The 23,584-nt window shown below is 44.3% G+C and overlaps 1 protein-coding gene across 1 annotated transcript in view; it reads left to right on the top strand.

Annotated features, from left to right (window-relative positions):
* LOC126481726 (muscle M-line assembly protein unc-89-like) overlaps window positions 1–23,584 on the top strand; it is a 1,115,867-nt gene that overhangs the window by 190 nt on the left and 1,092,093 nt on the right. The window lies entirely within an intron of this gene.

The following is a 23,584-nucleotide window of genomic DNA, read 5'->3' as shown; positions in this document are numbered from 1 at the left end:
CGCAACAGGTTGGTGTAGGCCGTCGGGAAGTGCGACAGAGATGGGAATCCTTGGAAGAAACTAGACGTAGTGCACCGACGGCCGGTTGGGTAAACTTGGCGCACGTGTATTTGAAGAAGACAGTGCAACTGTGGTGCTGTCACCGACGTACATCTGACGTAGGATCGCGAGTATAAGATGAGGGAGAAGTGGGCGCGTATATAGAGATTTTTCCTCGCTCACGAGGAGACAACACAGCAGTCGGATTTACGTAATTTTTTATAGTATTTATACGTGAATTTTAGAACTCAAATGTCAAGACGGATGCAAAGTCTCAAAAATTCTCGAGCAAAAACGACTTTGACGTTTTCTAAGCGTCTTTAATATCTTAAGGTAGGGTCCAAATTTCGACATCGAGTGTGGCTCTGTGGTAGGATGTTCACCTACCCCGTGGCTGGCCTGGCTTTAATTCCAGGCCGATGAAGTTTTTAAAAACAAGTACATGTTCTACGAGCATTTCCATGACTTGTAAAATAAGTGAAGGTGTAAAAGAAATCGGTAGCGCTTGAGACTGGTATTGGCTGGATCGCTGGTTCGAGTCTCGTTTCAGTCATTTTTTCGTTTTTTTTCTGCTCATATCGAATACCTATATCATTTAAATATAAAATTAATGAAATATCTGCTAATTAACATATATAAGTGTCATTTTTATGAATAACGCACGTCTTCTTATTCTTGATTATGTGTCGCACACAAAGTTTTCATTGCAAATATAAGTTCTGAATTACCGATATTTGATAGAAGATTGTTAATAAAGATGTTTTAAACTTAAAGAAAATTACGAACTTAATTTTTTGATCCCGTTTCACGCGCCTCGAAAATACTCATGGTGTATCCTCTTTTGTGTTAAAAATTTACCACGGTCAGGAATCGAACCGTCGAGCTCCACGAGGCGGATGAACATTCTACCACAGGGCTATGCCTCCAGTGCAGTAAACCACCTTGCTTTCGGGTATTAAAGACGCTTGGAAAACTTCGAAGTCAATTGTTGCCAGAGTTTTTGAGAGATGTATCGAACGGGTTTTGGCGACTCACATTTGAGTTCTGAAAAGAAAAGAAAAAGTACAACCATCCAATTGCCGTGTGGTCTCCTTGTCAGTGCACCAACGGAATAGGAAAGAAAATCCTTAATTGGTGGAGTGTATCCTGCGCAGTGTAGTTTGCAGTATATACACGCTCGTAGTGTACATGTACATGAATCATGACGGCTATTCGGAAAGTAAAAGTTCAGTTTCCATAATGATGGAACAATTTCTGTTTTCCTATTTCTTGTCACTACTCTTTATTCCGTTGTTTTTACACGTACTGAAACTGTCCGAGTCTCAGTTGGGGCACTGTGATGTTCGAAGAGTAACTTCTACAGCCAGTGACGATTCTGTAGCCTGCGGGGCGCTAAGTAGCTGTTTCAGTTAATTACCAATTTCTTTCTGTTTCAACTACAAATGTAATGAATGGAAGAATAGTGTGATGAATTTCAAGATGGAGAAGTGATAGAATTAAAAGAGGCGGGAGCGGTCATCTGTAGCTACAAATTAAGTGGCTCAGAAACTTGAGGATCGACAGGTGGTAAACCGTCAATGTGGTTAATAAACAGTGCTTCGAACTGTCGGCAACATATTGCCGTAAAGAGGTACCGATATACTGGCTGGCAACACGGCAAGTGTTTTGAGCTGGAAGCACTGAATGAAGGCTCAGAAATACACAAGACAGTGCCTCCTGTCCTTCGAAAAAAACGAGACATTTTAATGCAGTGCAGTGTCATACGTGAAAGAATGTGGATATCACATTGTATGGCAGAGAAAGGGAGACACTTAATACTTGAAATATTTTCTGCGCTTTGTATCTATAATTTCCGCATGGCCTTCATACTGTGATGACAGTTATGACATCTATTCGGTTTACTGGAAATTCGAGATTCTTCCTTGGATGACACAACAACAAAAGCGTTTATGACGGGAATGCAAAGTCATATAACTTGAAATGGATGTGGATGTTATGCCGCAATGAGAACATCGACTTTCTGTTTCTCGTGCTGTGAAAATATCGTTATATATACTGTCCCGCTTTAGTGCTACAGGTGATAGAGAGGGACATCAAAACAATGGATTTCTGATTTTCACTTGAAGCTTTCTCGGTTGCTTTTCCAGTAATAAACGTAAAGTGAGGATCTAAACGTTTCCTCTTTTCATTCGTTCAAATTGAAATTTCAGTGTGTTTTAGTAAGCGACGCCACTTCGACAGGTAAGTCAGTGGAGACTTTAATGTAAACGAAACTGGTGGCAGATTTCGACTGTCGCTTGTTTAAAAGAGTAATTTTAATTCACTAAAATTAGAAAACCTTGCAAGTGTATAATCAGATTATGAGCTTATTTGCTTGATGCTGTTTTTGACCTTGCAGTAGGTCTTAGTTTGAAGATGTCTTATAGGTAGCACGAGTGTAAATCCTGAAAGTGGTATAAACTGTGCTCGATGTTTCACTATTCAAAATAGAAAGCGAATGTTGTTTTCCCTCTAATCTTTTATTTATGACGATGGAATGTACATGTACTCAAAAAAGCATACGTGAGTACAAGCAACTTGCCAGTGGTTTCTATCGACGTTGGTGTGCGGATTATAAGAGATAAATCTGTACCCTGAATGTGCATTTAATGAGTGATTAGAAAGTGAACTACCACGTTTGTGCTATAGTCGTTTAGTCTGGAAATGAAGGAAAGAAGAAGGTTAAAATCAGTACCAAAAAATGGTCTGCAACTCTTGACCAACATACGATGTCCCTTGAGTCTTCTAGAGACTCCATCCTACGTCGTCATCATAAAAATTTCCATACCCTAATTTCGAGAAACAACTCGGAAAAGATAAAAAAAAAGTTCAAATGTGTGTGAAGTCTTATGGGACTTAACTGCTAAGGTTATCAGTCCCTAAGCTTACACACTACATAACGTAAATTATCCTAAGGACAAACACACACACCCATGCCCGAGGAAGGACTCGAATCTCCGCCGGGACCAGCCACACAATCCATGACTGCAGTGCCTTAGACCGCCTTTTTTTTTCATGTTGTTCGTTGTTGATTGTTGTTTGGTCGTTGCGGACGTCACATGCCATCCGTTCATGTTCGTTGTTGATCCTTTCACTCAGTTTTTTTGTATTACAGAGGGCAACCACCTCTCTGACCGAACACGCTGAGCTACCGTGCCGGCCGCGGTGGTCTCGCGGTTCTAGGCGCGCAGTCCGGAACCGTGGGACTGCCACGGTCGCAGGTTCGAATCCTGCCTCGGGCATGGATGTGTGTGATGTCCTTAGGTTAGTTAGGTTTAAGTAGTTCTAAGTTCTAGGGGACTGATAACCACAGCAGTTGAGTCCCATAGTGCTCAGAGCCATTTTTGAGCTACCGTGCCGGCAGGCCGCGCGGCTAATCCTTCGCGGCAAATAGTCATTCATGAATTTGCTGCTATTTACAAATAAAGCAAGCTCGAGTCCATTGTCACATCGATACCAAATTCTTTAGAGACGTAGCACTGGTTCACTAGGAAAAGCCGGAAAATGATATCGAACCTGCGCTTGTTGGTGGACTCTCACTGTATTTCGCCTGAATTACGGAATCCACGGACAACATAAGTCAAGGCGATTTAAAATCCGAGACTCCAGAATACGAGTATAGTACCTTAACCGCCGTCGCTTTGTTTCTCGCAACTTCCTTAATCTGGTTTTAATCTGAATCACTGTCTGCTAGTTTTTATAGCATTGGACCTTTGAGCTTATATGGTTAGCAAATAACGAGGTCAGCTGGATAAACCAACTAGCACAGTTATCCACGCGAGATGAGGCGAGATAACAGGAAAGTCATGCACGTGGTTTGGAGCTCCCTCGTTCACCTGTGTGGCGCCTTCTGGTGTGTTTAGACAACTTTGCTGATTAGACAGCCACGGCTACCAGAATGACGGAAGGAAATTTTAGACTAGTAACAGAAAAAGGGAACTCCCGTACACAGATTTCTGTTCTGCAGCGAAACGTAGAACTGTGTGTCAGCTGGAATAAGGAAGGCGCCATGTGCTACGAAGTATTTCCGCGGATGTAATCGTAAATGCTGACATTTGTTTCGAATAACTCTGACGGTTTCAGTCACAGCGAAAAAAAAACAACAAATATAGTTGCATAAGCGGTGCTGTAGCACCGTGAGGCATCGAAAGAGCCACCAAGATGCTTCCTCCATACTGCCTCGACCTTCCACTCTAACACTACTGGGTATTCCACTCTCGACGGAAATTCATTAGATTAAAAAAAATAAATGAAGTCGAACGAGCATTTCAGACCTTACAGCGCGGAAGAGTGATAAAGAAATTGAATTTCAAGCTTAATTGTACATTTCAGATAATTGGACCTAACTCTAAGATTCTGTTTAATCAGTTGCCTGCTAGTAGGGCGTTTTACGTTTTGCTTTGAAGTGTCGCATATTTCGTCTTGTGGCAGTCGCTGGTCACGTGTCCGCACACCTGAGAGCTTCGCCGCGCTGCGCCCTAAATTTACCCGCGAGGCGCGCATTTATAATGCGCCCCTCCACCGACGCCAGCCGAGTGGGGAATCTCTTGGCCCGAGAGCCGCGGTGTTTGCCTGCAACAGTTCGCTTTAGCGTGCGTTACAAACTGAAAAAGGCTGCTTTACGGCGCACTTTTGGTCCAACTGACACGCAGGTTAAAAGAGCAAACTCTGTCTCACCAACGCAGCACTCTTTCTAAATGAAAATATTGTATATTTGATATATATGCGGAGGACTTACCGACCTTTACTTAGATTTAAAGACGCAAAGCATACCAAAGTTCACATTCACTTTCAAACTGCGTTTACCACTTTGTTTTGTAGAATAATGCGACTCAGAAGTTCAATGCTGCATCCATGAAAGTGCGAAACCGTGATCCGTAAGCACGTACACTGCTGGCCATTAAAATTGCTACAGGAAGAAGAACTGCAGATGATAAACGGGCATTCATTGGACAAATATATTATGCTAGAACTAACATGTGATTATATTTTCACGCAATTTGGGTGCATAGATCCTGAGAAATCAGTACCCAGAACAACCACCTCTGGCCCTAATAACGGCCTTGATACGCCTGGGCATTGAGTCAAACAGAGCTTGCATAGCGTGTACAGGTAAAGCTGCCCATGCAGCTTCAACAAGATACCACAGTTCATCAAGAGTAGTGACTGGTGTATTGTGAGGAGCCGGTTGCTCGGCCACCATTGACCAGACGTTTTCAGTTGGTGAGAGATATGGAGAATGTGCTGGCCAGGGCAGCAGTCGAACATTTTCTGTATCGAAAATAGCCCGTACAGGACCTGCAACATGCGGTCGTGCATTATCCTGCTGAAATGTAGGGTTTCGCAGGGATCGAATGAGGGGTAGAGCCACGGGTCGTAACACATCTGAAATGTAACGTCCACTGTTCAGAGTGCCGTCAATGCGAACAAGAGGTGACCGAGACGTGTAACCAATGGCACCCCGTAGCATCACGCCGGGTTATACGCCAGTATGGCGATGACGAATACACGCTTCCAATGCGCGTTCACCGCGATGTCGCCAAACACGGATGCGACCATCATGATGCTGTAAACAGAACATGGATTCATCCGAAAAAATGACGTTTTGCCATTCGTGCACCCAGGTTCGCCGTTGAGTACACCATCGCAGACGCTCCTGTCTGTGATGCAGCGTCAAGGGTAGCCGCAATCGCGAGAGGTTACAATCCTACCTTTATCAAAGTCGGAAACGTGATGGTATGCATTTCTCCTCCTTACACGAGGCATCACAACAACATTTGACCAGGCAACGCCGGTCAACTGCTGTTTGTGTATGAGAAATCATTTGGAAACTTTGTTCATGTCAGCACGCTGTAGGTGTCTCCACCGGCGCCAACCTTGTGTGAACGCTCTGAAAAGCTAATCATTTGCATATCACAGCATCTTCTTTCTGTCGGTTTAATTTCGCGTCTGTAGAACGTCATCTTCGTGGTGTAGCAATTTTAATGGCCAGTAGTGATCTTAATAAAGGCGAGGAAACAAGGCAGTATGTAGGCGTACTAAGTGGAACGAGTGCGCAGTTTAAGCTTAAGTTTTCTGCATGATGCGATGACCGAGAGAAAATGGCAGACAGGTGGCCGCGACGCCCAACTCCTATTGATATGTGTTACACTGGCACGTGTTGCGCGGTAAAGCAAATACAGTGTCTGGGTATTACTTTGTATGGACGAGCTGTTGACGTAATAGCGCTATACCTTCTTCTTACAGACGGATAATCCGTACTTCAGTGCCGCCATAAAATTCTTTGCGTTTTGTGGTTCATCGCCAATAGAATTTCATCCGAAGTTGTGACTGTGTTTCAACAGCTACAAAATAGATGGCATAATTCGAATGCGGGCGTCGTACTGTTCAAGACGATTCACGTGAAGGACCTCCTGTAACTGCAGCCAAAGATGGAAATATGGGGGAAGGACGCAGTTCGATACTGAACAATTGGCAATTACAGCCGTTGTAATGGTATTACACCTTAGGAATGTAAAAAGGCTTTCCGTAATATTTAGAGATCAACAATGACAGGGATTGGTGCAAAGGCAGTACATAATCAATAACAAAAATCCTAGGATAGAATCCCTCCAAATAGGTTTCGAAAGGGTTTATTTTGTGTGACGCTTTGCTTCTTCGACACCAGTTACAACTGACAAGTACCGAATTGGCTTTTCGTCATATATCCCCATATGTGCCATTGTGGTTAACGGAGACAATCAAGAATAAGTTCACTGTTTGTCTTGATTGTGCTTCATACCTCGTACTAAACCCGATCCTGATGTTTACACATTAATGTGATAACATGTTTCATCATCAGGTGTTAGAAACCGAGAATGTCATTAAAAATAAAAATGCCAAGGATGTTTAACAACATATTATTGACAGCAAATTCCTACATGAAATTTTAACAACTGCCGCGCGGTGTAGCCGGCGGCTGCCCCCCTCGGAGGTTCGAGTCCTCTCTCGGGCATGGGCGTGTGTGTGTTGTCCATAGCGTAAGTTAGTTTAAATTATGTTAAGTAGTGTGTACGCCTAGGGATCGATGACCTCAGCAGTTTGTTCCCATAAGAACTTACCACAAATTTCCAAATTCTAACTACTGAAATCAATGAACGTGTCGCGTTTACGGATATTTTATTGCTGGATGGATATATTGCATCTGTCAACAGCGTATTCGTACCCAACGAAACTTTTGTTTTCAGCTGCACTTAACGTCAAGTTTGCGCCATCTTCGCCTGTAGTGAACCTTCTACCTCCCGATGCGCCCTTAAGTGAATGGGTATACTTAGAGCAAAATTCGAGCTCCAAGGAGAAAGTGAAAGATATTCCAATCAGTTTTGTCCATTATTAGTGTTACTCCGCAGTGTCGTGAACTGTTATAGCCTAAAGAGATTTGTTTTGGACGATGTTCAAAAAATGGCTCTAAGCACTATGGGACTTAACATCTGAGGTCAGCAGTCCCCTAGACTTACAATTATTTAAGCCTAATTAACCTAAGGACATCACACATATCCATGCCCGAGGCAGGATTCGAACGTGCGACCGTAGCAGTAGCTCGGTTCCAAACTGAAGCCCCCTAGTACCGTTAGGCCATAGCGGCCGGCCTTGGACGATGTTCCACGTCATTTGTGATGAGTTATAATTGTTATAATTGTTTCGGCAAATTCCATTCCCTCCGTAAACAGTAATCAGTTTACCGAGAGTTCCTCTTAAATAGAGCAGTCGTACAATGATGCTTCATGTGAATGCGTTTTTAGCTGTCTCACGATCACAGGAAGAGAGACTCACCGTGTCTGCAGCTGTTTACGGTTAAACGATGTTACCCATAAATTTCCCCAGTGTTCATAAGTACGAACAAATGCTGCACCTCCTGTCGACTTATCAGTTTGCCTCAGTCGGCAGCTGTTTCGAACAACGAAACAGATCCCGCCGACAAAGATATGTGGTCGCCCGTTGTTCTGCGCCCGTCTATCACGAGGTGCAGCCCCTCAGATCTGACGCAGCAGTCAAACAGGAAATGACCAGAAATAGCGACTGCAGTCGTTAACTGTGCCCATGGACAGAGTTTAGTCTGTTGCGCTGTGTGTAGCATTGCTGCGAGTAAACGGGCGAACATGTTTACACCGAAGCCTGTCTCACAAACGTCGCGCCCTCTGCTCCGTGGTTGCTATAGCGTCCGCCTCACTAGCTTGTTGCTCATACTTCTGTTTCTCTTTATGGATCGTTACTGACAGGCTGTTGTGCCTTTTGCTAGAGACCCAGCTCAAGACTGAGATTCACCAAATATCGCATGGGTTACTTGCAGTTTTTGACCCATATCTCTCTCTTTCTAGCGTGTTGTTGTTGTTGTTGTTGTTGCAGTGTTCGATCTCGAGACTGGTTAGAGGTATCTCTCTACGTTAGTACATCCTATGCTCCATCAGTTGGTAACAACTGCATCCCTGTAGCGACTCGAGCAGGCATGTCGTGACATCTGTTGCTGCAGTGACAATGTATTGCCTGAATAAGATTTTCACTCTGCAGCGGAATGTAGCTGGTATGAAACTTGCTGGCAGGTTAAAACTGTGTGCCGGAGCGAGACTCTAGCTCTGGACCTTTCCTTTCGCGGGCAAGTGCTCTACTAACTGAGCTACCCAAGCACGACTCACGACCTGTCCTCACAGCTTCAATTGTGCCAGTCCCTCGTCTCCTACCTTCCAAACTTCACAGAAGCTCTTCTGCGAACCTGCAGAACTAGCACTCCTGGAAGAAAGGATATTGCGGAGACATAGCTTAGCCACAACCTGGGGAATGTTTCCAGAATGAGATTTTCACTCTGCAAAGGAGTGTACGCTGGTATGAAACTCGAACTCGGGACCTTTGTCTTTCGCGGGCAACTGCTCTACCAACTGAGCCACCCAAGCACGACTCACGACCCGTCCTCACAGCTTCAATTCTGCCAATACCTCGTCTCCTATCTTCCAGACTTCACAGAAGCTCTCCTGCCCGCGAAAGGCAAAGGTCCCGAGTTCGAGTCTCGTTCCGGCACACCGTTTTAATCTGCCACGAAGTTTCAATGTATTGCCTGTCACTGTGTCACTATCAGCCAGGAAGCTTCATCCACCTCGTATTCTTCTGACCATGAAGACATCAACCTTCTTCGTTTACTGCAAGTGGACCTCCTCGTAAACTGACGATGTAATTAAAGAACTGACCAGTAATAGCCAGTAACGGAAATTAAGTCTAATTATATTTTTTGATGTTACTGAGCAACAGTCATAGATTAGTTTTTAAATGCACACGCCGCCATTTGACTGTAGTTTATTTAATTACGACCCAGGGTTCGGCCTTTTAAGCCGTTTTCACGCGATTGCAGGACATCAAGCCCAAAACTGGCCATAAATTAAGAAAAATATTCGCTCTCCACGAAATGCCAGCTGTGAAATCATCATCTTGTAAAAAGATCATTAAATAATATGGGGAGCATGTATTAAATAAAAACAGGTTTACTTTGGTATATGAAAGATGAAGACATGACCTTGAGTTGTAATGATGGTGAAATCACTAACTTTCTGAGACAATGTTTTATCGAGCCCATTCACAATTCTGAGTGACTTGGCAAGCAGCTACCTTGCTCTAGGAAAAGTAATAAAATAGTTGAGACATCAATATGCAATGGGAACTGAAGAGGATTGAGTTCAGTCCATAGAAAGGCCGACAATTGCTGAACCGTGATGAATTCAGTAAAGGGAAGACGTTAGCCGTGAATTTATAAATACGATGAGAAAGACAGAGATAGCACGATGACGTTTACCGCACTGGTGTGGTGTCGGTGAAGCGCAGTGCCGGATGCTAGCAGTGCAGTGGGTGTGGTTGCGTGGTGGCAGCCAGCACAGCGGGTAGGAACGTCCCACCGCAAAAACATGCTAAAGAGCCAGGACTGACTTCACACAAGGCTGGTGCCAAGGTAACGGAAGACAACAGCTGTGTATCTGCACTACTACTATTACTACTACTACTACTACTACTACGAAATTAAGTTTTTTCTTGATACCTCCTACTAACCTATCTCTTCGCTTAATCAAATATTGTTGTTGATGATAGCGTGGTACCGTCAACTATGTTGGAGGCGACCTCAGCACCTAAACACGATTGTTCATTTTATTACAGAAGTTTATTTGCCTAGATCGCATAGAAATACACAGTGACTTCTAGTTTCAGCTAAATTTAAACTGGCGGCACCTCAAAACAAAATGTATTCCGTTGATCGCCTCATAAAAATGGTTCAAATGGCTCTAAGCACTATGGGACTTAACATCTGAGGTCATCAGTCCCCTAGACCTAGAACTACTTAACCTAACTAACCTAAGGACATCACACACATCCATGCCCGAGGCAGGATTCGAACCTGCGACCGTAGCAGCAGCGCGGTTCCGGACTGAAGCGCCTAGAACCGCTCGGCCACCCCGGCCGGCAGAATGTACTAATCATTTTTTTTTCTTCACCTAGCATCATTCCTTAGAACAAAAATAATTTCATTTCACCTAAACAACTCCATTCCCTTGTAATGTCAAGGAACTACTTAAACCCAACTAACTTAAGGACAACACACACACACCCATGGCCGAGGCAGGATTCAAACCTGCGACCTTAGCGGCCGCGCGGTTTCAGACTGTAGCGCCCAGAACCGCTCGGCCACTCCGGCCGGCTGTGTGGAACAATTTAAGCTATACATTAACGTAAGACAAAGAGAACATAGAAACTTAAACTGTGGATTGTAATGACAGTAACCTATTGATATACTGCTTAACATTATTCAGCCTGGTACTACGTAAATTCAACCGAGTAAGGTAGTCAGAAAGTTGCTACTTCGAAAAAGCTGCTGGCTCCTGTATAGTTGCTTTTTATCTGCTCTTAGTAAGCAGCTTAATACACGGTTCTGTCACATAACCGTCACCACCGACCATGTTCGATGTCGACCTGCATAAACCACGCACAAACCGCAGGTGGCAGCAGTAGCAATGGAAGGTATACGAAGCGTGTCGCGGGGACGTGGAAAACAGTGCAGACGTAATGTGGAAACGAAACGATTTATCTGCCGTCGGAAAGTGTGCAATTACTGGATTTCTGGCAAAGGGTGGAAGCATTTCCGAAACGGCTAAGCCTGTGAAATATTCGCGTGCAGTCGTGTTTAAAGTATACTGTGCATGGCAAAATGTGCTATTCGAAACTGGAGCCGAGGCAATTATGTTGCATCACGGGCCATAGATGACACACGTGAACAACGGCTGCGGGGATGTGTACGGACAGCTGTTGAGCAATTGACCGCATAGGTGATCCTAGGGGCTACCAGCAGTGTCTGCTGAACGACCGTTCACCGAACGTAGCTGCGTGTGTGCCTTCGCTGAAGTAAAACACTTTTTGTTTTACACGGTAATATATTTCAGTCCATAGCGTCTGGTTCATGCTTCCACGCTGACTGCTGTTATCGGCGAGGAAAGCTGGAATTTGCACGCCACTATGCGTCCACTGAGTGGCGGCAGGTGGCCTCTTCAGGTGAAAGCAAACATCCTGCAACATTTCTCGGAAGGGTCTAGGCCCAGGAAAACGCGTTATGGTCTGGCGAATGTTTTCGCGGCATTCCCCTTGGTGATTTCGTCATTGTGGAAGGTAATACGGATCAACGCGTGCTGTGGGGCCATCTCGAACGGGCTGTTCACGCCGTGGCTCCGCAACCAAGAAACCCGGCTCAGCTAGCCGGCCGGGGTGTCCGAGAGGTTCTAGGCGCTACAGTCTGGAACCGCGCTACCGCTACGGTCGCAAGTTCGAATCCTGCCTCGGGCTTGGATGTGTGTGCTGTCCTTGGGTTAGTTAGGTTCAAGTAGTTCGAAGTTTTAGGGGGCTGATGACCTCAGATGTTAAGTCCTATAGTGCTAACAAGGGAACCTCCCCATCGCACCCCCCTCAGATTTAGTTATAAGTTGGCACACTGGATAGGCCTTGAAAAACTGAACACAGATCAATCGAGAAAACAGGAAGAAGTTGTGTGGAACTATGAAGAAAATAAGCAAAATATACAAACTGAGTAGTCCACGCGCAAGATAGGCAACATCAAGGAAAGTGCAAGCTCAGTAACGCCGTGGTCCCGTGGTTAGCGTGAGCAGCTGTGGAATGAGAAGTCCTGAGTTCAAGTCATCCATTGAGTGAAAAGTTTAATTTTTTTATTTTCAGACAATTATTATCTGTCACCAGTGTCGTATAGAATATATCAACGTGTTTTCCTGTGGAGGAATCGGTTGACGTATGACCTTGCGATCAAATGTTTTCGGTTCACATTGGAGAGCACGTCCTTTTGTCTACTAATCGCACCGTTTTGCGGTGCGGTCGCAAAACACAGACACTAAACGTATTACAGTGAACAGAGACTTCAATGAACGAAGGGACAGATCATAGCTTTGCGAAAATAAAGAAAATAAATTTTTCACGCGAGGGAAGATTTGAACCAAGAACCTCTCGTTTCGCAGCTGCTCACGCTGACCACGGGACCACGGAGCTCATGAGCTCACTTTTTCCTTGATGTTGCATATGTTGCACATGCACTACTCAGTTTGTATATTTTGCTTATTTTTTTCATAGTTCCACACAACTTCTTCCTGTTTTGTCGATTGTTCTGTGTTCAGTTTTTCAAGGCCTATCCACTGTGCCAACTTATAACTAAATGTGAGGGGGGTGCGATGGGGAGGTTCCCTTGTAAGAGCCATTTTGAACCGGCTCAACTGGCAGCGGCACTGGAGTCGTCAGAGCTCCACATCGCTGTCGGTGTCTTTCGGAACCACACTCGCTGTTTCTACACGTTTCTCAGTGGTCCGCGTTGCAAACGGCGGTCATTAACGCTTTTCACAGACGGTCACATAGACACCATGAAAAAATTCTAAAAAATAATTACCATCATCAGAAAGGCGAAAAAACGCCATGTTGTTAATGGTTTTCCGGGAAACATAATTGCCGGCCGGTGTGGCCGTGCGGTTCTATGCGCTTCAGTCTGGAACCGCGTAACCGCTACGGTCGCAGGTTCGAATCCTGCCTCGGGCATGGATGTGTGTGATGTCCTTAGGTTAGTTAGGTTTACGTAGTTCTAAGTTCTAGGCTACTGATGACCACAGATGTTAAGTCCCATAGTGGTCAGAGCCATTTGAACCATTTTTGAAACATAATTTGGGAAGCCCTGCATTAAGGTCAACTATTCTCAACAGATACTGAACACATACGACAGAAGTCTCTTATACCACGTGCAAAGGAAGCATTGTCCGAGGACTAAAACAATGTTTCACACTTAGACCGCTGAACTTACCCTTCAGTGTGTCCCAACCAACAATGGCATACCTCTCTTTTACCAGCAGCGTGACTCGCGGCTCTACATTACCCAGACGTTGGCAGAACACTTATGTCAACTCTCTCTGGAGCTACTGGCGTAAGATCGCGCCCTCTAAGGCTCCAAATATAGCCAACCTTCTCTGAAATCCATACGCCTTAGTGTTTTATCTCTAGCAAGAGTTGTAAGAGAATCGCAAAACATCGCCGAAGTGTAATTGTTCCGCCTTCTATCTGTGGCAGTTTATTCTCAGTGAAGAACATAACAGCCGGTTTAGAAAGCAAAACTGACTTGTTAACCAAAGAAAAAGTCTAACTTTGCAGTTGAAAAATTGTCTCGTTATAGGACCAAAGACTACAGAAGTATCCCTTGAACTGGAGCGTTGTACGAGGGCAGTTCAATAAGTAATGCAACACTTTTTTTTCTGAAGCAGGGGCTGTTTTATTCAGCATTGAAATACACCAGGTTATTCCCCAATCTTTTAGCTACACAACACTATTTTTCAACGTAATCTCCATTCAATGCTACGGACTTACGCCACCTTGAAATGAGGGCCTGTATGCCTGCACGGTACCATTCCACTGGTCGATGTCGGAGCCAACGTCGTACTGCATCAATAACTTCATCATCATCCGCGTAGTGCCTCCCACGGATTGCGTCCTTCATTGGGCCAAACATATGGAAATCCGACGGTGCGAGATCGGGGCTGTAGGGTGCATGAGGAAGAACAGTCAACTGAAGTTTTGTGAGCTCCTCTCGGGTGCGAAGACTTTTGTGAGGTCTTGTGTTGTCATGAAGAAGGAGAAGTTCGTTCAGATTTTTGTGCCTATGAACACGCTGAAGTCGTTTCTTCAATTTCTGAAGAGTAGCACAATACACTTCAGAGTTGATCGTTTGACCATGGGGAAGGACATCGAACAGAATAACCCCTTCAGCGTCCCAGAAGACTGTAACCATGACTTTACCGGCTGAGGGTATGGCTTTAAACTTTTTCTTGGTAGGGGAGTGGGTGTGGCGCCACTCCATTGATTGCCGTTTTGTTTCAGGTTAGAAGTGATGAACCCATGTTTCATCGCCTGTAACAATCTTTGACAAGAAATTGTCACCCTCAGCCACATGACGAGCAAGCAATTCCGCACAGATGGTTCTCCTTTGCTCTTTATGGTGTTCGGTTAGACAATGAGGGACCCAGCGGGAACAAACCTTTGAATATCCCAACTGGTGAACAATTGTGACAGCACTACCAACAGAGATGTCAAGTTGAGCACTGAGTTGTTTGATGGTGATCCGTCGATCATCTCGAACGAGTGTGTTCGCACGCTCCGCCATTGCAGGAGTCACAGCTGTGCACGGCCGGCCCGCACGCGGGAGATCAGACAGTCTTGCTTGACCTTGCGGCGATGATGACACACGCTTTGCCCAACGACTCACCGTGCTTTTGTCCACTGCCAGATCACCGTAGACATTCTGCAAGCGCCTATGAATATCTGAGATGCCCTGGTTTTCCGCCAAAAGAAACTCGATCACTGCCCGTTGTTTGCAACGCACATCCGTTACAGACGCCATTTTAACAGCTCCGTACAGCGCTGCCACCTGTCGGAAGTCAATGAAACTATACGAGACGAAGCGGGAACGTTTGAAAATATTCCACAAGAAATTTCCGGTTTTTTCAACCAAAATTGTCAGAGAAAAAAAATGTGTTGCATTAATTATTGAACTGCCCTCGTAGTATTCAGTCGATGTATTTCGACTGGCGTGGTACAGTTTTATTTAGCATACAAAAGTCATACAGTAGAATGTCTTCTTGAAAAAGTTGTCTTTCGCAATGTACAAAACGGTTCTAATGAATATGGTGGCGCTACTATGTTTCCATAAATCACTACTGTAGTGACACCTATGTGCAGGCATATAGCGCCCTGTCGCACGTCTGGCTGGCCGCATGGACGCATCTTTAATAGGTGTCGCCGTGGCACTGAATAAAAACCCTTTCGAAAGACAAGAGTCAACACATTAAAGCTGTTGCTTATATGCACGACTCTTAATGTTTCACACGTAGATTATGCGAATTGCATACCGAAGGTTGTTTTGTGTTTTTTTTTTGCTGATATGTCGTTATCAGGAGAAAGAAAACTGGCGTTCTACGGATCGGAGCGTGGAATGTCAGATCCCTTAATCGGGCAGGTAGGTTAGAAAATTTAAAAAGGGAAATGGATAGGTTGAAGTTAGATATAGTGGGAATTAGTGAAGTTCGGTGGCAGGAGGAACAAGACTTCTGGTCAGGTGACTACAGGGTTATAAACACAAAATCAAATAGGGGTAATGCAGGAGTAGGTTTAATAATGAATAGGAAAATAGGAATGCGGGTAAGCTACTACAAACAGCATAGTGAACGCATTATTGTGGCCAAGATAGATACGAAGCCCACACCTACTACAGTAGTACAAGTTTATATGCCAACTAGCTCTGCAGATGACGAAGAAATTGAAGAAATGTATGATGAAATAAAAGAAATTATTCAGATTGTGAAGGGAGACGAAAATTTAATAGTCATGGGTGACTGGAATTCGAGTGTAGGAAAAGGGAGAGAAGGAAACATAGTAGGTGAATATGGATTGGGGGACAGAAATGAAAGAGGAAGCCGCCTGGTAGAATTTTGCACAGAGCACAACATAATCATAGCTAACACTTGGTTTAAGAATCATGAAAGAAGGTTGTATACATGGAAGAACCCTGGAGATACTAAAAGGTATCAGATAGATTATATAATGGTAAGACAGAGATTTAGGAACCAGGTTTTAAATTGTAAGACATTTCCAGGGGCAGATGTGGACTCTGACCACAATCTATTGGTTATGACATGTAGATTAAAACTGAAGAAACTGCAAAAAGGTGGGAATTTAAGGAGATGGGACCTGGATAAACTAAAAGAACCAGAGGTTGTACAGAGATTCAGGGAGAGCATAAGGGGGCAATTGACAGGAATGGGGGAAATAAATACAGTAGAAGAAGAATGGGTAGCTTTGAGGGATGAAGTAGTGAAGGCAGCAGAGGATCAAGTAGGTAAAAAGACGAGGGCTAGTAGAAATCCTTGGGTAACAGAAGAAATATTGAATTTAATTGATGAAAGGAGAAAATATAAAAATGCAGTAAGTGAAACAGGCAAAAAGGAATACAAACGTCTCAAAAATGAGATCGACAGGAAGTGCAAAATGGCTAAGCAGGGATGGCTAGAGGACAAATGTAAGGATGTAGAGGCCTATCTCACTGGGGGTAAGATAGATACCGCCTACAGGAAAATTAAAGAGACCTTTGGAGATAAGAGAACCACTTGTATGAATATCAAGAGCTCAGATGGAAACCCAGTTCTAAGCAAAGAAGGGAAAGCAGAAAGGTGGAAGGAGTATATAGAGGGTCTATACAAGGGCGATGTACTTGAAGACAATATTATGGAAATGTAAGAGGATGTAGATGAAGATGAAATGGGAGATATGATACTGCGTGAAGAGTTTGACAGAGCACTGAAAGACCTGAGTCGAAACAAGGCCCCCGGAGTAGACAATATTCCATTGGAACTACTGACGGCCTTGGGAGAGCCAGTCCTGACAAAACTCTACCACCTGGTGAGCAAGATGTATGAAACAGGCGAAATACCCTCAGACTTCAAGAAGAATATAATAATTCCAATCCCAAAGAAAGCAGGTGTTGACAGATGTGAAAATTACCGAACTATCAGCTTAATAAGTCACAGCTGCAAAATACTAACACGAATTCTTTACAGACGAATGGAAAAACTAGTAGAAGCCAACCTCGGGGAAGATCAGTTTGGATTCCGTAGAAACACTGGAACACGTGAGGCAATACTGACCTTACGACTTATCTTAGAAGAAAGATTAAGGAAAGGCAAACCTACGTTTCTAGCATTTGTAGACTTAGAGAAAGCTTTTGACAATGTTTACTGGAATACTCTCTTTCAAATTCTAAAGGTGGCAGGGGTAAAATACAGGGAGCGAAAGGCTATTTACAATTTGTACAGAAACCAGATGGCAGTTATAAGAGTCGAGGGACATGAAAGGGAAGCAGTGGTTGGGAAGGGAGTAAGACAGGGTTGTAGCCTCTCCCCGATGTTGTTCAATCTGTATATTGAGCAAGCAGTAAAGGAAACAAAAGAAACATTCGGAATAGGTATTAAAATTCATGGAGAAGAAATAAAAACTTTGAGGTTCGCCGATGACATTGTAATTCTGTCAGAGACAGCAAAGGACTTGGAAGAGCAGTTGAATGGAATGGACAGTGTCTTGAAAGGAGGATATAAGATGAACATCAACAAAAGCAAAACAAGGATAATGGAATGTAGTCTAATTAAGTCGGGTGATGCTGAGGGAATTAGATTAGGAAATGAGACACTTAAAGTAGTAAAGGAGTTTTGCTATTTGGGGAGCAAAATAACTGATGATGGTCGAAGTAGAGAGGATATAAAATGTAGGCTGGCAATGGCAAGGAAAGCGTTTCTGAAGAAGAGAAATTTGTTAACATCCAGTATTGATTTAAGTGTCAGGAAGTCATTTCTGAAAGTATTCGTATGGAGTGTAGCCATGTATGGAAGTGAAACATGGACGATAAATAGTTTGGACAAGAAGAGAATAGAAGCTTTCGAAATGTGGTGCTACAGAAGAATGCTGAAGATTAGATGGGTAGATCACATAACTAATGAGGAAGTATTGAATAGGATTGGGGAGAAGAGAAGTTTGTGGCACAACTTGACCAGAAGAAGGGATCGGTTGGTAGGACATGTTCTGAGGCATCAAGGGATCACCAATTTAGTATTGGAGGGCAGCGTGGAGGGTAAAAATCGTAGAGGGAGACCAAGAGATGAATACACTAAGCAGATTCAGAAGGATGTAGGTTGCCGTAGGTACTGGGAGATGAAAAAGCTTGCACAGGATAGAGTAGCATGGAGAGCTGCATCAAACCAGTCTCAAGACTGAAGACCACAACAACAACGATATTTCTCCAGAACGAGTAGCTGGAACTGGCACTTATTCACACGCCACTGCTGTTGGTAAACAGAACATGTATGTCATATCCCAAAGAAGCAAAAGATCACTTCGAAAATAATGCAGCTTGCTACGTGAATAACTAACGTACAGGAAGGTACTTTGATTAATATTCAAATATTATGGGAAAACTGCTCATTTTTCGAAAAGCGCTAGCCGCGCGGGGTAGCGGCGCGGTCTAAAGTGTCTTGTCTCGGTTCGCGCGGCTCCCCTCCTCGGAGGTTCGAGTCCTCCCTCGGGCATAGGTGTGTGTGTGTTATCCTTAGCGTAAGTTAGTTTCAGTCAGACTAAGTAGTGTGTAAGCTTAGGGACCGATGGCCTTAGCAGTTTGGTCCCATAAGTCCTTACCACAAAGCCGGCCAACGTGGCCGAGCGGTTCTAGGCGCTACAGTCTGTAGCCGCGCGACCGCTACGGTCGCAGGTTCGGATGCTGCCTCGGGCATGGATGTGTGTGGTGTCCTTAGGTTGGTCAGGTTTAAGTGGTTCTACTATGGGACTGCCGACCTCATAAGTTAAGTCCCATAGTGCTCAGAGCCATTTGAACCATTTTTGAACGTTACCACAAATCTCCAATTTTTTCGAAAACGCTACAGTCGAAAACTGACAGCTGCCAGTTTTCTTTGCCATAAATTAACTGTCTAACCAGAACTTCAAAATATCCCCTTCATTGTCTGACGATTTTTCATTATGAGCACCATATCAGTCAAAGATTTGCACTGAGTGTTTACTTTCAGTAAACTTTGAAGCTTATGAAAGATATTTTTGCTCATATCACCTCTCCAGTGAAAAATCAGCTTCTAACGTTTTTGCACATAAATACATTCCAGGAAACAGTTGCTGGAATATAGCTGGGAAATGGTTTGATGATGTTTAGGACGCCTTGAGATGCCTTCAGTGTAGTGAAAGTTATTTTGGAAAAGCGAAATAACCGAGCCAATAAAGAAGGGTGGTAACCATTGCGCAGCATGTGCAATATCCTCTCAACTTTTTATACAGTTCGTGTTTAATGGAGGCCCTACAAAGGGGGAAGGACAATACAAAGTTAGGTCAACTGTTTGTGTGGAGTTGAAGCTGAGTATTTTTACCCGTTCATAACGGAAATTATAGCTCCTGCAGTTCTAACGTCAAATTCCAGTTATCGTTACGCCTAAGCATTTCATTTGCGAAAACTGGCATTCGTAGTGTCACTGATGGATTGACGGTTCAAATGGCTCTGAGCACTATGGGACTTAACTTCTGAGGTCATCAGTCCCCTAGAACTTAGAACTAATTAAACCTAACCAACCGAAGGACATCACACACATCCATGCCCGAGGCAGGATTCGAACCTGCGACTGTAGCGGTCGCGCTCACTGATGGAGTGACTGTGCCAGTTAGCATAAGGAAACTGATGAAAGAAATTAAGTACTCTCTCAGGTCGTCATGATCCTACAGCTACCACACTGTACAGATACTATGAGACGCTTCAATATCTGGTCCATAATGAATCACGAACATTTATTCGTGAAGTACAGCGCGGGAGTTACGTTAACTACTCGGACCTACACGGCCAAAGATAGCGTATTAGACTTCAAGGCTTAATTTTATATCTTAATAATTCATTTACAAGTAACCCTCTTAAATCGAAATTGAGTTTCGGAAGAAACGTAAAATCGGGCTTGTAGGTTGCTACACATTATTAGCAAATACACAGGTTTATACTTTAGCATATACAGTGACGTCGTTCGCCATTACGTAGCTCATGCAGTGTGGCTCCGGCACCAACAGCTGTTTGATTCAGTACTGTGTGTATTTACACGCTCCCCGTTAAAGCGCCATACTAAGTTTGCCTTACGAATTCCTAATAACCTAATTATTTTCTAGTACAGTTTCACAACTGGCTTTAGACGTTATGGTGTAATGCTCCAACGAAAATGAATCACAAAAGTTGAGTTACTGGCGCCTAGTACAATTTGTAACTGACCGAAGATAAATGTCTGTAAATACGAATCTTTAACTGCAGTAACTGACACTTAAAGTAGCTGAGCGATATTTTGACAGTGAACAGCACAGGTAGTGCGACCAAATATATTCTCCCATTCCTTGTTACTTGATAGAAGTCCTGTAAATGACTAGCTAGCAAACACTTCGTCATTTTGGTTCAGAGAGATTGCTGGACAACGTTTCCGTTAAGATTGTTGCATTTCTCGCGTTTCGCTGCAACACCAGCGTGACCCAGAAAACGCTCGTCATTGGCCTGCTCACGCACGCCAGTCTGGTTTCAAATCGTAACTGTCTTCATATTCAGTGGTGACATCAGAAGCGAGTGTTTTTTCCACTGCAGGCCACTAACGTCACAAATTCGTGTACGCGTTACTTGTCAGAAACGTTTCTTGCTCCTGGTTGATATAAGAGCCAATCAATAATTTCCATTCGCGGGCGTACATGCAACACAGCGCGATTAAGATGCGGATACATAAGCACTCCACATGTAGGCAACGAGTTGGTGTGGCAGTGGCATCTTTCCGACGTGTGCGTGCTATGTGGAAGCGTGAATTGTTAAAACGTTATTGCCAAATGCGTCCAAACAGGATCACCGTGCTGTCATTCTTTCCTTGGCTGCCGAAGGACAAACACCGTTAGACATCCATCGGAAAATTTAGGATGTGTATGCGGCAGCATGTCAATTGAAAACCACTGTTGTGGAATGGTGCGGCAAGTTCCGAGATAATCGCGATTGGACACAAGACGCCGGTGTACCTGAGAGGCTAACTCCAGGGGGAGACACTCGAGGACCCGCCATATAGTCCCGTCCACTCACCATGAGGTTGTATGCCTTCGGTTCCTTAAGAAGGCCTTGAGGACTCGGCGACTCATGTCGAACGAGGACTTGTAGGAGGCAGGTGCGGACTTATCCACGCAGCGGGACACGGCGTTTTATTAAATGGGTATGTTCAACCTGGTGCGTAAATACACACGGCAATTTTGCTAGATTAGCATACAGACTCTAGACTTCATGGCTTTCGACCGGGAACTTTTTCACCGCCCTTTATATGCCGCACGACTACAGAACATTTAGACGTTGTTGCCATTCTTTGCACCCCCTGTGCCAAGCCGCTAATTGTAGACATAACTGCAGTACGATTCCTTAAACCGGTCTCAGTGTAAAGATTCTTAAAAGAGGACAGGTTTTTCCGTAGCCAACAAGTTAAATGCTGAGACAGTTCACAGTACTGTATGTTCTACATAGTTTTTTCGATACGACCTTTAGGAAGGTGTACCATTTATGACATTACGTTCTAGATTTAATGTTAGATGATTAACTTATAATCTATATCTTACTGAGGAACAAACGCAATAGTTAGCATTGGACGGTCTGAAGTTTTAGCTTTGTGCAAACATTTAACAACTGCCATGCAGGGGGCTGGTAACATTACAGACATTTTTAGGTATTGTCTTTGCATATTTGTAGTAAGTAATATACGCGAGGCGGCCGCGGTGGCCGAGCGGTTCTAGGCGCTACAGTCCGGAACCGCGCGACTGCTACGGGACATCGGTTCGAATCCTGACTCGGGCAAGGATGTGTGTGATGTCCTTAGGTTAGTTAGGTTTAAGTAGTTCTAAGTTCTAGGGGACTGATCTCAGATGTTAAGTCCCATAGTGCTCAGGGCAATTCTTTGATGAACACTAAACAAAATTGCCACACCCTAAAGACGGCACCCAACAAACGTCAAATTGTCGAGCGAGGTGGCGACGTAGTTAGCGCACTGCACTCGCATTGGAAGGACGACGGTTGAAACTCACGTCCGATCTCCTGATTTAGGTCTTCCGTGACTTCCCTAAATCGCTTCAGGCAGATGCCGGGGTGGTTCCCTTGAAAGGGCACGGCCGATTTTCTCCCCCATGCATCCCTAGTCCGATGGGACCGATGACTCGCTGTTTGATGCCCTCCCCCAAATCAACCAATCAACCAACAAATTGACACGCTTGTATGTGTAGATGATTAGCGTTCTCGTTCAACCCCACAAAGCATGTAGCAGTAACGCCATTAGCAATAACGCAATCTACATTCTGTATGTCAGGAAATGTTCAGCAGGTTTGTCATTCATTTAATCGAATACGAATGTTGGTTGTTTGTTAGAAGTTTGAGTTATTTCTCATGGAAGAAAGGTAACAGTCTACGACCACGAGTCCGAATTCGACAGCGGTGTCATCGTGGCCCATCAAGACTACAGTTAAAGGTCATTCGTGACTCGCATTGGCCGTGGTCCCACGACTGTCATGGAATCGACGGGTTCTGGAGGGCTACTCTCAACGCCATGCAGGATCTCAACAGCCCCATGCGGCTAGCGCCGGAGAGGGCATCTACATCTACAGCCCTATTCCGCAATCCATCTGACGGTGCGTGGTGGAGGGTACTTTGAGTACCTCTATCGGTTCTCCCTTCTATTCCAGTCTCGTATTGTTCGTGGAAAGAAAGATTGTCGGTATGCGTCTGTGTGGGCTCTAATCTCTCTGATTTTATCCTCATGGTCTCTTCGCGAGACATACGTAGGAGGGAGCAATATACTGCTTGACTCCTCGGTGAAGGTATGTTCTCGAAACTTTAACAAAAGCCCGTACCGAGCTACTGAGCGTCTCTCCTGTAGAGTCTTCCACTGGAGTTTATCTATGGCACCCGTAACGCTTTCGCGATTACTAAATGCTCTCCCTTGGATCTTCTCTATCTCTTCTATCAACCCCATCTGGTACGGATCCCACACTGCTGAGCAGTATTCAAGCAGTGGGCGAACAAGTGTACTGTAACCTACTTCCTTTGTTTTCGGGTTGCATTTCCTTAGGATTCTTCCAATGAATCTCAGTCTGGCATCTGCTTTACCGACGATCAACTTTATACGCTCACTCCATTTTAAATCACTCCTTATGCCTACTCCCAGATAATTTATGTAATTAACTGCTTCCAGTTGCTGACCTGCTATGTTGTAGCTAAATGATAAAGGATCTTTCTTTCAGCACCTTACACTTGTCTACATTGAGATTCAATTGCCATTCCCTGCACCATGCGTCAATTCGTTGCAGATCCTCCTGCATGTCAGTA

This window comes from Schistocerca serialis, chromosome 5, assembly GCF_023864345.2.
Source record: "Schistocerca serialis cubense isolate TAMUIC-IGC-003099 chromosome 5, iqSchSeri2.2, whole genome shotgun sequence".
NCBI lineage: Eukaryota > Metazoa > Arthropoda > Insecta > Orthoptera > Acrididae > Schistocerca > Schistocerca serialis.
Note: the sequence above shows the minus strand (reverse complement) of the source record. Positions and strands in the feature narration are given on the sequence as shown.